We start from the raw sequence: 16805 nt of genomic DNA, 5'->3' as shown, positions 1-16805 counted from the left end.
ACTCATTAATCTCTAAGTGGTCTCAGTGCCACTAGAGGGGACAGAGCACTACACCCAGGATGGGTGTGGGTTACATCAGCACCATGCAAAAATAATACTCCTCAAGAGAACATTATGAAAAACGAGAAAAATGTAATTACTGCAGAGAACTTAAACTGTAAATTAATCAGATCTCCTTTTTTCAGGGAGGTCCAAATCTGTGGACTTAGCCCTTTGAAGAAGGGAAAGTTTTCAAGTAAACAACCTGAAATTCTCCCATTGTCTCTCAGGGTTAGGTCCACAGAGCCTCAGTGTGGGACCTTCTCATCAGTGACAAAATTCTAGAGAGGGAACAAAATAATGTCAGGGAGAGGGAGGATTTCCTTACTCTAAAGAATCACCACCGTGTGCAAGACCGGCCTGCCTATTGTATTGGTTGAAGACTTATAAAACTGAGTAAGTGTATGCAGGGATGACTAAGTTGCAGCTCTATACACTTTATCATAAGAGGCCTGCCCTCTGTCACCCATGATGCCACCACCGCTTGTACTGAGTGATCTCAGGTGTCCGTTGGGGGATTGAGTTCTTTTGCTCAGCAATGCACCAGTGTACCCATTGTGAGACTGATGGTTTAGGTTGCTTAGCACCTGTTTTTCTTGGATGAAATAAGATCAGTAAGGCTGTTGTTTTTCTTATGCTCTCAGTTCTTTTCAGATAAAACTTTAAGGCTTGCTTTACATCCAGCAAATGCCATTGCTTCCCCTTTAGGTGAGAAGGATGTGCACAGAAAGAAGGCAATGAGGTCCCTTTGCTCAATGAAAAATTAAATTTACTTTTGCAATGAAGGTGGGATCTGTTCTCAGAACCACCTTATCTTTGTGACAAATCGCCCCCAACTCTGACCTGCTTTTTTCAAAGTGATAGATATGTGTTGTAGCCGATGATCTTTTTGATCACTAAGTGGCAAACCTCGTTTGTTAGATTTGAACTTTAAAATCTAACTGGCACCTTGGCAAATTCATAAAAATTGACCCCCTTTGATGCTTACAAGGGATATTCAGGGCCTACTTAGGCTTCCATTTAAATCAGCAACAAAACTCTTGTTGACTTTAACTGAGACTTTATTCTGGAGACAGATGAATTTTTCAGCCTCTTGGGCAATAAACAGTTTTTATGGATCTATTCAAATAGCAAAAAACCAATTGTTAGGATACCAGGAAACAATTTGAATAGGCACAATTTGAAAAACACCGTAAGTCCTGTACAAGAAACTACCCTTATAAGGCAGCCTCCTATTTTAAGAAAACGATGCCAGTGCAGACTTCAACATGTTTGGGTGTGCCTGTGAAACAATTCTCTCCTCCTCAAATGTAATTGACCTCTGTTCACTATGATCACACCATGCACAAGACTGGCCTTAGGATTTGGGGAGGCTCAGAGAGATGATTCGGTGGGGGCAATGCCCAAAATTAAATAAACAAAAGAGAGCCAGCACAGGGGACCTGTCCACCAGCGAAAAGCTGCCTCCTGCACCAGCCCTAGCCCACACTTCCAGCATGGACGAGGAAGCAGCCAGACCGGGAGTGCTCTAGAGGCAGAGAAGGCAGGGGGCATGGCAGAATGGAGCTCTGATGTACTTGATTCTCCAGTGGTGTAAACCAGAGTTGCTTGCTTGCAGATCTTATGTGTGCCTGTCAGGAATCAGGGCCTGCAGCAGAACTGGTCTCCAGACAGCTTCATCAGTGCAGCTGGCCTGCTGCAAGCTGCTTGATTAGCCATGCCACCCGAGTCACTGCAGAGGCCAGCAAGGTGGCTCCTCAATGCTCAGACCCACCACTGTGCCTGCTCCTACATTACCTTGTTCCTGCTGCTCCTGCCTTGCACCCAGCCTTGGCCCATCTTGCCCCTGCCTTGAACCCCTCCTTGCCCGATACCCTGCACACTCCAGTTCTTGCCTTCCAGCTTGACCCTTGGCTCTGGCTCCTGATGAAGGACTCCACCTCAATCCTTTGCTCTGGTATCCAGTTCCTGTTTTCCAGTTTGACCCTTTGACTACAGCTCTGACCCTAGCCACTAGGCCTAAAGCCTGCTTTGATCACTAAGCCTGATGCCCATTCCAACAATTAAGCTAGACCACCCTTGTCCCATCATCTGACAGTGCCCAGGTCAAGTGGTTTAGGATGAGGGATCAGAAACTGTCTTCCTGACAGCCCTCGTTCTCCAGTGCATTCAAGCTCTGTTTGGGTGGGATGAAATCTGCCTTATGTGTTCTATTCCCATCTCTTCTGATTTTTCATGTTCACAGTCTGTGTGTGCCTCAGCTTATTCATCTGTAAAATGGGTATAATGCAATTTGCCTATCCCAACAAGGGTTGTAGGAATTTAATAGTTGATGTTTGTAAAGTGCTTTCAAATTCTTGGGTAAAAGTTTTTTAGAGAAGAGGTGAATATTATTTGCTGAGATTCAAGATGTTATAAATCAAAATTGTCCAAAGGAAAGTGGACCTCTTTCTTTAAAATTCAACCCAATGTGCATGAAAACAGTTCTGCATTTCCCTGTCCCTTTATTCAAGTTACTAGGGAAGCATGCAGTACCATACGGCAAAGGCCATGGGCACAATATCTTGATGATCAGTTGACAAGAATCAGGTTTCAGAGTAGCAGCCGTGTTAGTCTGTATTCGCAAAAAAGAGTACTTGTGGCACCTTAGAGACTAACAAATTTATTTGAGCATAAGCTTTCGTGAGCTACAGCTCACTTCATCGGATGCATTCAGTGGAAAATACAGTGGGGAGATTTATATACATAGAGAACATGAAACAATGGGTGTTACCATACACACTGTAACCAGAGTGATCACTTAAGGTGAGCTATTACCAGCAGGAGAGCGGGAGGAGGGAGGGGGGGAAACTTCTGTAGTGATAATCAAGGTGGGCCATTTCCAGCAGTTGACGAGAACGTCTGAGGAACAGTGGGGGGGGGGCGGGGAATAAACATGGGGAAATAGTTTTACTTTGTGTAATGACCCACCCACTCCCAGTCTCTACTCAAGCCTAAGTTAATTGTATGCAGTTGCAAATTAATTCCAATTCAGCAGTCTCTCACTGGAGTCTGTTTTTGAAGTCTTTTTGTTGAAGAATTGCCACTTTTAGGTTTGTAAATCGAGTGACCAAAGAGATTAAAGTGTTTTCCAACTGGTTTTTGAATGTTATAATTCTCGATGTCTGATTTGTGTCCATTTATTCTTTTACGTAGAGACTGTCCAGTTTGACCAATGTACATGGCAGAGGGGCATTGCTGGCACATGATGGCCTATATCACATTGGTAGATGTGCAGGTGAACGAGCCTCTGATAGTGTGGCTGATGTTATTAGGCCCTATGATGGTGTCCCCTGAATAGATATGTGGACACAGTTGGCAACGGGCTTTGATGCAAGGATAGATTCCTGAGTTAGTGGTTCTGTTGTGTGGTGTGTGGTTGCTGGTTAGGATTTGCTTCAGGTTGGGGGGCTGTCTGCAAGCAAGGACTGGCCTGTCTCCGAAGATCTGTGAGAGTGATGGGTCATCCTTCAGGATAGGTTGTAGATCCTTGATGATGCGTTGGAGAGGTTTTAGTTGGGGGCTGAAGGTGATGGCTAGTGGTGTTCTGTTATTTTCTTTGTTAGGCCTATCCTGTAGTCGGTGACATCTGGGTACTCTTCTGGCTCTGTCAATCTGTTTCTTCACTTCCGCAGGTGGGTATTGTAGTTGTAAGAATGCTTGATAGAGATCTTGTAGGTGTTTGTCTCTGTCTGAGGGGTTAGGAGCAAATGCGGTTGTATCGTAGAGCTTGGCTGTAGACAATGGATCATGTGCTGTGGTCTGGATGAAAGCTGGAGGCATGTAGGTAGGAATAGCGGTCAGTAGGTTTCCGGTATAGGGTGGTGTTTATGTGACCATCGTTTATTAGCACTGTAGTGTCCAGGAAGTGGATCTCTTGTGTGGACTGGTCCAGGCTGAGGTTGATGGTGGGATGGAAATTGTTGAAATCATGGTGGAATTCCTCAAGGGCTTCTTTTCCATGGGTCCAGAGGATGAAGATGTCATCAATGTAGTGCAAGTAGAGTAGGGGCATTAGGGGACGAGAGCTGAGGAAGCGTTGTTCTAAGTCAGCCATAAAAATGTTGGCATACTGTGGGGCCATGCAGGTACCCATAGCAGTGCCGCTGATTTGAAGGTATACATTGTTCTGAAATGTGAAATAGTTATGGGTGAGGACAAAGTCACAAAGTTCAGCCACCAGGTTTGCCGTGACATTATCGGGGATACTGTTCTTGATGGCTTGTAGTCCATCTTTGTGTGGAATGTTGGTGTAGAGGGCTTCTACATCCATAGTGGCCAGGATGGTGTTTTCAGGAAGATCACCGATGGATTGTAGTTTCCTCAGGAAGTCAGTGGTGTCTCGAACATAGCTGGGAGTGCTGGTAGCGTAGGACCTGAGGAGGGAGTCTACGTAGCTAGATCACTTGCTTGACACTCCATGGACAAAACTGTCTTGTTGACAATTTTCCACAACTTTGACAAGATCATTCATATAATGCAAGAGAAACAGCAAATTCCAACACTCCAGCAAATGGTAACTTGACGTTAACTTTTCAGATGGTGCCAGCAAAAGCAAAGATCACTGCCTAAAAACACCACAAATCATGGATTTCTCTCAAGTTATTATTAAAGTCAGATAATAGTCTTTAGCCTTGCTATAAAAACCATTAAGCCTAAGAAAATGCTCCAAGAAACCCCCTAGAATAAAATATATTTTCAGTATTCTAGAGTATTAAAGAGAGTAATACTTATTAGCTCACACAGAGATTCTGTGATGACTATTAAAAAATAAAGCACAAAAGTTAGATGTCAGATATACTTAGAACCTCTTTTCTTTGATTTTTTTGGAATGAGTCAGAATGATTTCTTTTTATGTAAACCTTCAAGTGTCCAGGAAACAATGCATTTGCAGAATGTGAGAGAAATAATGTATCACTAATATGTAATTTCCACATATTTCATTTACACATGGGATTTCTGAACTTGTTCTTGAACTGAAGGCTAGTCCAGCAGAATCAGTAAATTGAGATCTTAGGAGCTAACAGAGTTTGTCAAATCCTCTCCACAACAGCTAATCTTGTGACAGCCATGTGCTTCATAAAGCTGCAGATGTCTGCACCTGGACAACACTTGACAAAGTGTTCTAACATACCAGACCTTGGGAATGAATAGAGGTAGCCAGACTCAGAAAGTTAGAAAAAAAATTAAAATATCACCAAAGAAGTAAGGGACAAAAAATGTTGTCCCTACACACATGACAGAAAAAACAATGAACAAGTGTTTTCAAAACATTAAAGGTAACAGAAACATTTTAGAAGAAGTTGGTCTAAATACATAAATTTGGCTAGAGAATCATTAAATAGTTGACAAAGGAGCTGTGATAGAAGATAAAGGACACAGTGTCTGACAAACCAGAGGGGGAAATACAGCCTGTCCCACAGTCCCACATTTTCAGCTATGCGTGCTATGATTACAATTATAAACAATAGATACTGTGTCAGTATACAGGAAAACAAACAATAGGTCTTTTTCAGAAACTATCTGTAGGAAGAACATACACATTAGTCAACAATAGAGCCGGAATAACCCCTTGCATTCTTTCCACTAATGATACTTCAGAGCTCAGTAGAAAGAATGTTTTTGTTCTTTCTTTCTTTCTTTCTTTCTTTCAGTTCGATGTGGAATTTTTCTGAGCTTGCACCTGGTCTGACCAATAAACAGCTGGGTTCTGAGTATCCCCATTATTTTATTCACTCTAACCTCCACCCCTTCTTCAGATAGCTGCAACTACTGTGCTTACTCTGATTAGAAAGGGAATTTTGTGACCTCTATTGCTAGTGTCAATAGGAGATCAGACAGCACAAAGCACTTGAAGTAATATGTTTAAGAGTAACAGCCGTGTTAGTCTGTATTCGTAAAAAGAAAAAAGAAAAGGAGTACTTGTGGCACCTTAGAGACTAACCAGTTTATTTGAGCATGAGCTTTCGTGAGCTACAGCTCACTTCATTGGATGCATAGCATATCGTGGAAACTTAAAGCGAAAAAACTTCAAATCCAGACTCCAGCGAGAAACTGCTGAATTGGAATTCATTTGCAAATTGGATACTATTAATTTGGGCTTGAATAGAGACTGGGAGTGGCTAAGTCATTATGCAAGGTAGCCTATCTCCCCTTGTTTTTTTCCTACAAACCCCCCCCAAGACGTTCTGGTTAAACTTGGATTATTGCTGTGCACATTGTAAGATGAGCTATTGCCAGCAGGAGAGTGAGTTTGTGTGTGTGGTTTTTGGAGGGGGGTGTGTGTGTGGGGGGTGTGAGAAAACCTGGATTAGTGCTGGAAATGACCCACCTTGATTATCATGCGCATTATAAAGAGAGGTTTCAAAGAGGGATGGGCTATTACCAGCAGGAGAGTGAGTTTGTATGTGTGTGTGTGGGGGGGGGGGAAGGGTGAGAAAACCTGGATTTGTGCTGGAAATGGTCCTACTTGATGATCACTTTAGATAAGCTGTTACCAGCAGGAGAGTGGGGTGGGAGGAAGTTTTGTTTCATGGTCTCTGTGTGTATATAATGTCTTCTGCAGTTTCCACGATATGCTATGCATCCGATGAAGTGAGCTGTAGCTCACGAAAGCTCATGCTCAAATAAACTGGTTAGTCTCTAAGGTGCCACAAGTACTCCTTTTCTTTTTTCTTTTTACGAAGTAATATGTTGTTTCACCAGTCAAAGAAGTGAAGGACTCTCAGTTGCACCTAAGCACAGGAACACCATCTTGCAGTTCTGTTGCCAAGCCACTGGCCTCATCATCTACATGTACAGGCCATTTAACTGTGTAAATGAGCCTATACTTGAATTAGCCTTTTCTGAAAACTTTAGAAGTGCGAGTGAAGTTAAGAGATAATGCTCACCAAGGACCATACAAGACAATAAATTACTTTTGTGGTTGATTAAATGTTAAAGCATTTGGTATCCACAGAAGCTCTTTATTGTGAATAAACTCCAACATAGTGAACATTATTCCTTTTCTACAGGACAAAGGAAATTCAACAAACCATAAGAGAAAAAAAAGGAAGCAATGTTTTTCTTGCTTTGTGAGGGTCTGAAAGTTCTGATGCTTTCTAGGGCTTTCCATTTTAGGCTTAGAAAATCTGCTCAGGGCCGGTTCAGATAGAAAAATAATTGCTCATTTTGGGGGCTAAAAAGCAGAGAGGGGTGAATTGGTGTAGTTAAAATAAGAACCAATCCTGAACACTTGCCCAAAGTTTGAGGCAAACTCAGAATTAATCTCTTTTGAGATCTGAAACAGTTTTATTAACTTTTGTCAGGTTTGAATTTTTGTGGAACTGGAAGTGCTAAAATGCCACAAGAAAGGCTACTCTTGCAGGTTTTCTGCCTATCTGGAAGCAGAATGTTGTAGAAGTCTTGTAAAAGACCCTTTCCCCCACAAGATTCCCAGCGTAATTCTGGAGACTCAAGGAATACATGTAAACTTTGAATAAGAATTCAAATTCTGGGATAAATTATCCAAACCAAAAGTGAACTTGGATACTTTTGAATTGTGCCATCGCAGGTAAAAACTGAGTCACTTCAAGGGAGAGGATATGTGCCACTTGATTAAGAACTTCATGTTTGGGAGAAGATGTTTGATTTTTTGGCTGTGACTGGCTAAAATCCTTCCCTTGTAGTGTAAGAATTTAATTCCAATGTGACTACAATGAAAATTTTATTATTTACAGAATAATTTTAGAGCATTCTAAAAGTGTATCTACTACCGAGTGCTGGTGAGCACAAAAAGTGCAGTATGCTGCTTTCATCCACATTCTTAACCAAGCACATATAAGTGGATAAAATTACAGGGTTGAATGCCTTTACAGCAGAGGTGTTCGGTTACTCAGAGAAAGTGAGAATTACAATTAGTTTATTTGCAGAAAATAATTATAGTGTTTCATTTGGTAGCAAAAAGGTTGCAAAATTGTTTAAATGTTCTCTCACACTCATAATTTTCTGAAAAATTCTCCCTTTTATTCTATGTTAATTATATATTTAGATTTTGGACTTTAAAATAATTCCACACCAAAATGGGTACTGTTCCAAAACTCTGAGCAACTCTGTCATACATGCAAAACCACAATAGTACAGAAATTAAAACAAAATCACTGAAAACAGCAGCATTTCTCCTTCCCTTCACCCTACAAACTTAATCTAATCACCATTCAACAGACTAATATGACTAAAATCCCCACGCAGCCACCACAGATTCTCACCAGAGGAGCTCCCACTCTCAATTTCTTCCACCCCCACCAAATTTGCAGAGCATCTGAGGGTATGTCTACAGTGCACTTAAACACCTGCAGCTGGCCTGTGTCAGCTGACTTGGGCTTCCGGAGTTCAGGTTGCAGGGATGTAAAATTGTGGTGTAGAGGTTTGGTCTCAGCTGGAACCCAAGCTCTGGGACCCAGCAAGAGTCTCTTCCCTGGGTGTTGAATAGGTCCCTCACTTGATATATATTTATTAATAATAACTGTTTATGTTAAATGTATAATGCTGCAGTGGAAATCTCAAGTTTTCCATTTCTTGGAGCAGGTGGGGGCCAAGGAGGAAAGGTAGTGGTTGGGAGGAAATAGCTTTGGAGAGATATGCTTGGGATGCCCATTTCCTCCACAATAACCTCCCAGTCTGCCTTTCATCCTATGAATATTCTTCCTTTGAGGCCCTCCACTTTTTCCAACTTACTGCTGTATTTAGACACAACTATGTCCGTTGGACTCAGTGTGTTTCTGGAAGATAAAGTCTGACCTAGCGCTGAGATTATGTGGTGTGACATGTGAAAACTCTTCCTCCCTTGTGGTAGGATGGCAGCAGTGGCCCTTGTTAAGATAAGGGAGGGAAAGAAAGTGGTGTAGGAAGCCTGTATACTAGTGGAAGAAGGAGTACAAAAGACTCTTCTAGATGGTTGGCTGATTCTACTAAAAATTGGATAAAACACTAGCATCAATATAACCAAACAAGGCACCAGAATTATGATGCTAAACTGTGTTTTGTGCTACATGTGCTAAAACATCTAGTCTTCCTGTCCAAGGTATACTGAAAAGTAGCTTAACCATTCTGGAAGGGACTACATCTCCCTCAATAAAGCTGCTACGTTTTTCTTTCCTCATCCCATCAGGAACTTTTGTTTCCTTGAAAAAGCCCTTTCCTGACATCTTAACTTCTGTCCCTCATGGCTATTCTTCTTCTTCTTAGTATTAATTTTTAGAGCTACTAAGCACACCCAACTCCAGTTGAAGTCAGTGGTATATCTGGTTGCTCAACTCCTGTGAAAAATCAGAGTTCAAATGTGTTATCTATCTTCAGAACATTCCCAGAGCCTCCTGACATAATAAGGAATGAGACTGCAGGACAAATGCCAGTGAAATTACTCTGTATTTACAGAGTTGTAACTGATATCAGAATTTGGCCTTGCAAGGGGAGAATTTGACATTGCAGAGCACTATTACTAGATTACCAAGTTAGTTGCAGTTCACGTCTTTGAAAAGATAATCTATATGCTGTCTTTTAAACCATTAGAAGTATTTTTGTTTAGCACTGGGAGCAACAGAGGATCCATTGATACTGATCGTTTAAATGCTGGCTATAAGATTGCCTCTTAAAACTCATTTCCTTTCATTATAAAAAGTCACATGGAAATGGTTTATATGGAGCACAAATGTAACATTTTGTAAAAAGATTAACATATAATACTGCAGTCCAATGTGAAAGATAAAACAGAACAGAAAAACACTCTGAACTGAAAGGATGCCAGCACAGAAACTCTGGTTGTGATATGCAATGTTTCAAAGCACTGGATAATAAATGACCAGCGCATAAAATATCTGAATGAATTAACCCTTTTTTCCCCTGTTAAAAAAGTTGCATTAATAACATGGACATACACAAGTCCATGGGTCCGGATCTAATGCATCTAAGGGTGCTGAGGGAGTTGGCTGATGTGATTGCAGAGCCATTGGCCATTGTCTTTGAAAACTCGTGGTGATCGGGGGAGGTCCGATTGGAAAAAAGGCAAATATAGTGCCCATATTTAAAAAAGGGAAGAAAGTGAACCCGGGGAACTACAGACCGGTCAGCCTCACCTCAGTTCCTGGAAAAATCATGAAGCAGGTCCTAAAGGAATCCATTTTTAAGCACTTGGAGGAGAGGAAGGTGATCAGGAACAGTCAACATGGATTCACCAAGGGCAAGTCATGCCTGACCAACCTGATTGCCTTCTATGATGAGATAACTGGCTCTGTGGATATGGGGAAAGTGGTGGACGTGATATAGCTTGACTTTAGTAAAGCTTTTGATACGGTCTCCCACAGTATTCTTGCCAGCAAGTTAAAAAAGTATGGATTGGATGAATGAACTATAAGGTGCATAGAAAGCTGGCTAGATCATCAGGCTCAACGGGTAGTGATCAATGGCTCGATGTCTAGTTGGCTGCTGGGATCAAGTGGAGTCTCCCAGGGGTTGGTCCTGGGGCCGGTTTTATTCAATATCTTCATTAAGGATCTGGATGATGGGATGGATTTCACCCTCAGCAAGTTCGCGGATGACACTAAGCTGAAGGAAGAGGTAGATACACTGGAGAGTAGGGATAGGGTCCAGAGTGACCTAGACAAATTGGAGGATTGGGCTAAAAGAAATCTGATGAGGTTCAACAAGGACAAGAATCCCATGCACTGCTACAGGCTGGGGACTGACTGGCTAAGCGGCAGTTCTGCAGCAAAGGACCTGGGGATTACAGTGGATAAGAACCTAGACATGAGTCAGCAGTGTGCCTTTTTTGCCAACAAGGCTAACAGCATATTGGGCTGCATTAGTAGAAGCACTGCCAGCAGATCGAGGGAAGTGATTATTCCCTTGTATTCGGCACTGGTGAGGCCACATTTGGAGTATTGTGTCCAGTTTTGAGCCCCCCGCTACAGAAAGGATGTGGACAAATTGGAGAGAGTCCAGCAAATGGCAACAAAAATTATTAGAGGCCTGGGGTACATGACTTATGAGGAGAGGATTAGGGAACTGCGCTTATTTAATCTGCAGAAGAGAAGAGTGAGCAGGGATTTGATAGCAGCCTTCAACTACCTGAAGGGGGGTTCCAAAGAGGATGGAGCTAGGCTGTTCTCAGTGGTGGCAGATGACAGAACAAGGAGCAATGGTCTCAAGTTGCAGTGTGGGAGGTCTAAGTTGGATATTAGGAAAAACTATTTCACTAGGAGGGTGTGAAGCATTGGAATGGGTTACCTAGGGAGGTGGTGGAATCTCCATCCTCAGAGGTTTTTAATGCCTGGCTTGACAAAGCCCTGTCTGGGATGATTTAGTTGGGGTTGGTCCTGTTTGAGCAGGCGATTGGCCAGATGACCTCCCGAGGTCTCTAATCTTCTCTGATTCTACAAATAAACTTTTTGTAACTGATGCATGTTTCTCTTTGCTCCATAGTTCACCACCGTACAAACCATTTTTACATTCAAAACAAATGTCCACTTATGGATTCACATTGCATAAAGCAGTATGGAGTAATTACCTGCTATATTATATTCCACACCAAAATTAACCTGCTGTCAGTTCATCCTGTGGCTTTGCCTATGCCAAAATCACACAGGAGGAAGAATTTAGTCATATAGCTAATATTTGTTTTGATTAAACATGGGTAACATACTATGATTATAATTCTCAAATTTAGCATCCCTGGTAAACCTTTTGGGCAATTTTCAGCCGTCAGTTACAACCCACCCATCTCAGATCTTTGTAGAATTTCCTCTCATTTGTATTACATCAAAGTGGTTTCCAGTCATAAAAGACTGGGATAGAAATCCTGCAAGAAGTGGAGGAAATGCAATTCTTGATCAGATAAGATAATTACATTTATTATTTTCATCTTTTAAAAGAGAAATATTAGGAGCGAAAGATGAGACTGACTAAGGGTATCTTTATCCTTAATATTATCATCCTATTCTTATACCAGTAGCTCTGTCATCCCAAAGGATCTCATTCTCAATGTGCTTTTTAAACTTAATGAGAATAACTTCACCCAGCACTATGGAAAAGGTATTTTTGAAGAGGAACACAAAAGGTTGTTTAACAGAGCACTATGCACAGTATTTTATTATATGAGGTGAAAATACTGTACCTAACTGAACTGTAGGAGGAATTAAGGTGAGCAAATGTAATGGAAAGGAGCATGTCTAATGGTCAGAGCCACAGGACTGCGAGTTGTGTTTGTGGCTCTATCAGTGATGATGTATTTACCTCTGTGTGTCTCAGTTTCTCCCTCTATATGACAAAGTTAATATTATGTTTGTAAAGCATTTTCATATCCTCCAATGAAAGGCTCTGTTTAGGAGCAAAGCACTATTACAATTATCATAACACAGGTGTTGAGGAATTAATGTTCATAAAGTAACTGTGAAATCAATGAATGAGAAATGATATTATGAGTGACAAGTATTATTAATATGAGAATTCTCAAAATTAAATTTTGGCTAGGAAACTAGGGTTAACACTTTCCACTCCTTCAAAAAGCATAACGGGATCTTGTAGTGACAATTGCAGCCTTAGTTTTGTGTCTCATAAGAAAGCTGGCCCTTTTGAAAGTGCAGTGCCCCTTAAAATCACACTGAGTTATGGGTTCAGTACTGATTTAGACTGAAGACAGTTACCTCCTGAATGACCAACAACAGTTCTTCCAGCACGTTGGCCCCTCCCTTCCTTTGTCCTTCCATTTTTCAGTATCCCTTTTTAACTAAACCTCACCTCAATATTTTTAAGTAGAATGTAAGTCAAAAATCTGAAATCTCTGGGCCACTGCTATTAATTTATTAATAAATCGTGGAATACTGGGGAAATTCCAGAATCCTGGAAGAGTGCGATGTGACAGAGAGCCAGGAGCCTAGAGCTGACCCAGCACACTGGTCAGCAAGGCACTAGCTGTTCCCCCTGGAATTGATTTAATTGGGAGATAAGCGCTCAATGGTTTAATTAGCAGGAGGCAGAGGAGCTAATGAGAACAATCAACTCATCAGCTGGAAACAGTTAAAGGAGAGGAAGGAAGTGCAACCGGAGGAGGCTGGCAGGGGCCAGTGGATACAGAATCTCAGGATGAGATCTTTCCCTCTCCCTTCCCCAAGAGTGAGCTAATGGGGAAGTCTATTGTCCACTTGTGTGTTGCTGCATGAGGCTGTACTGGTGAAGGGGACCCAATAAATAAGATAGTGGTGCTTACAAATGAAGAAGCATCTAGGCTGTTTGTGGTGGTCCAAAGGGCAGAGAAGATAGCCTTGTTACATGCTAATATTGTGCCAACAGTCAAACAGGTAAATTGGATGAGCCAACTATCTACAGGACAGTTAGCCTTACACCAAGTGTTTCTATTGGGATTCCTCAGGGATCGGTAGTAGGTCTGAAGCTATTTAACATTTTCATCAATGATCTGGAAGTAAATATAAGATCACCACTGATAAACATTTTGAAATGACACAAAGATTACCAGAGTGGTAAATAATAATGGGGACAGGGCAGTAATACAGAGTGATCTGGCTCACTTGGTTAACTGGGTCCATCCAAATAAAAATACATTTTAATACAGTAGAACCAAATTAAGGAACTGTTAGTGGATGGTAGTAGGGTCCACAAAGACAGAGTTCTGAAGGAACTCAAATATTAAATTGCAGAACTACTAACTGTGGTATGTAACCCATCATTTAAATCAGCTTCTGAACCAGATGACTGGATGATAGCTAATGTGACGCCAATTTTTTAAAAAGGCTCCAGAGGCTATCCTGGCAATTACAGGCCAGTAAATCTAACTTCAGTACCAGGCAAGCTGATTGAAACGATAGTAAAGTACAGAATTCTCAGACACATAGATGAACATGATTTGTTGGCGAAGAGTCAACAAGGTTTTTGTAAAGGGAAATCATGCCTCACCAATCTATTAGAATTCTTTGAGGGGGTCAACAAACATGTGCACAAGGGTGATCCAGTGGATATAGTGTACTTAGACTATAAGAAAGCCCTTGACAAGGTCCCTTACCAAAGACTCTTCAGCAAAGTAAGCAGTCATGGGATGAGAGGAAAGGTCCTCTCCTGGATCAGTAACTGGTTAAAAGATAGGAAATTAAGGGTAGGAATAAATGGTCAGTGTTCAGAATGGATAGAGGTAAATAGTGGTGTCCCCCAGGGATCTATGCTGGGACCAGTACTCGTTAACATATTCATAAATGATCTTGAAAAGGGGTAAATAGTGAGTACGTGAAATGTGAAGACAATACAAAATTACTAAAGATAGTTAAGACCAAAGCAGACTGTGAAGAGTTAGAAAGGAATCTCACAAAACTGGGTGACTGGGCAACAAAATGGAAGATGAAATTCAGTGTTGATAAATGCAAAGTAATGCACATTGGAAAACATAATCCCAATTATACATATAAAATGATGGGGTCTAAATTAGCTGTTACCACTCAGAAAAAGATCTTGGAGTCATTGTGGATAGTTCTCTGAAAACATCTGCTCAATGTGCAGCAGCAGTCAAAAAAGCTAACAGAATGTTAGGAACCATTAGGAAAGTGATAGACATTTTAAATATTGTGTGCAGATCTGGATGCCGAATCTCAAAAAAGATGTTTTGGAACTGGAAAAGGTACAGAGAAGGGCAACTAAAATGATTAGGGAATGGAACAGTTTCTGTGTGAAGAGAGATTAAAAAGACTGGGACTTTTCAGCTTGGAAAAGAGATGACTAAGGGGGGATATGATAGAGGTATATAAAATCTTGACTTGTGTGAAGAAAGTGAATAAGGAAATGTTATTTCCTCCTTCGCATAACTCAAGAACTTGGGGTCACCAAACGAAATTAATAGGCAGCAGGTTTAAAACAAAGAAAAGGAAGTACTTCTTCACACAACGCACAGTCAATCTGTGAAACTATTTACCAGGGGATGTTGTGAAGGCCAAAACTATAACAGGGTTAAAAAAAGAACTAGATACATTCATGGAGGACAGGTCCATCAATGGCAATTAGCCAGAATGGGCAGGGATGCAACATCATGCTCTGAGTGTCCCTAGCTTCTGTTCGCCAGAAGCTGGGAGTGGACGACAGGGGATGGATCCCTTGATGATTGCCTGTTCTTTTCATTCCCTCTGAAGCACCTGGCATTTGCCACTGTCAGAAGACAGGATATTGGGTTAGATGGACCATTGGTCTAACAGGGTATGGCCATTCTTAGGTACCTATGCTCAAATGCAAAATTATACATCTAGGACCAGGAATACAGGCCACACCTACAGAATAGGGGACTGTGTCCTGGAAAGCAGTGATTCTGGGCTAGTCTATATAGAGAGTTAGTGTGCAGTAAATGTAGCTGTAACTCTACAGTACCCGAGCCTACCACTAACTGGCTTTGTGGAGCCTGCCACCATCCACTAAAAGTTCCTTAATGCAATTTGATCTACTCCCATTTCAGATCAAAGCACAGTAAAAAACTTGTAGTGGGTGGTAGCAGGATCCACATGGCCAATTAGTGCACAGCAGTCTATTGTGCTGTAGATTTAGACCCCAGCACTAACTCTTCATATAGACAAGCCCCTTGAAAAGGATATGAGATCCTTGACTATATAAATAGGAATGTAATGAGCAGAAATAGGGCGGTAATTTTATCTCTGTATATGACATTGGCAAGACCAATACTGAAATATTAGGGGAGTAGCCGTGTTAGTCTGTATCCACAAAAACAGCAAGGAGTCCGGTGGCACCTTAAAGACTAACAGATTTATTTGGGCATAAGCTTTTGTGGGTAAAAAACCCCTTGCATTGGAAGAAGTGGGTTTTTTACCCATGAAAGCTTATGTACTAATAAATCTGTTAGTCTTTAAGGTGCCACGATCTCCTCGTTGTTTTTACTGAAATATTGTGTCTAGTTCTGGTGCCCACATTTTAAAAGGATGTTGAAAATTTGGAGAGGATACAGAAAAAAGTTACAAAGATGATTTGAAGCCTGAAAATGCCTTACAGTGAGAGATTTAAAGAGCTTATCAAAAAGAAGATTGAGAGGTGACTTGATTACAGTGTTTAAGTGCCTTCATGGGGAGAAAATACTGCATACTAATGGCCTCTTTAATATAGTGGAGGAAGGCATTACAAGAACCAGTGTCTGGAAGCTGGAGCCAGACTAATTTAAATGAGAAATTAGGCACAAATTTTTAACAGTGAACGTGATTAACCACTGGAACAAACTATCAAGGGAAGTAGCAGATTCTAAGTCTCTTGAGGTCTTCAGATCAGGACTGGTGCCTTTCTGGAAGATATGTTTTAGCCAAACACAAGTTATGCTTTAGTCAAATACAAGATATTGGGCTCAGTTGAGGGGCTACTGGGTAAAATTTAATAGCCTGTGATATACAGGAGATCAGATTAGATGATCTAATGGTCCCTTCTGGCTTTAATCTACACTGTGTTTATACAGCACCTAGTACAATGGGGCCCCATTCTCAATTGGTCCTTAGGCACTGTCATAGTAAACATAAAAATAAATAATAAATAATAATAATAATAATAATAATAATAAGTGCTGCTGTAATACAAATAACAAATAATTTTTAAAAGTGTTTTCTTTTTTTTTTTTTAACAGAGATGTTGTGGTCCAGTGAGGAGGACAGAGGACTGCGAGGTAAGTGCCATGGGATTTACTCCCAGATCTGCCTGAGACTCCTTCT

The 16805-nt window shown here is 41.2% G+C and overlaps 2 protein-coding genes across 9 annotated transcripts in view; one reads left to right on the top strand and one right to left on the bottom strand.

Moving 5' to 3' along the window:
- PACRG (parkin coregulated) overlaps nucleotides 1-16805 on the bottom strand; it is a 473776-nt gene that overhangs the window by 75219 nt on the left and 381752 nt on the right. The gene's annotated exons all lie outside the window — the stretch shown is intronic.
- The window catches only part of LOC141985037 (uncharacterized), a 104897-nt gene that overhangs the window by 44702 nt on the left and 43390 nt on the right, over nucleotides 1-16805 (top strand). For both annotated transcript variants that reach the window (XR_012638856.1, XM_074948733.1), the window contains one exon: nucleotides 16721-16759. The gene's annotated coding sequence lies outside the window, so the exon portion shown is untranslated. The remainder of the gene's footprint in view (nucleotides 1-16720; nucleotides 16760-16805) is intronic.

The sequence above is a fragment of the Natator depressus genome, chromosome 3, assembly GCF_965152275.1.
Source record: "Natator depressus isolate rNatDep1 chromosome 3, rNatDep2.hap1, whole genome shotgun sequence".
NCBI classification, from domain to species: domain Eukaryota; kingdom Metazoa; phylum Chordata; order Testudines; family Cheloniidae; genus Natator; species Natator depressus.
Note: the sequence above shows the minus strand (reverse complement) of the source record. Positions and strands in the feature narration are given on the sequence as shown.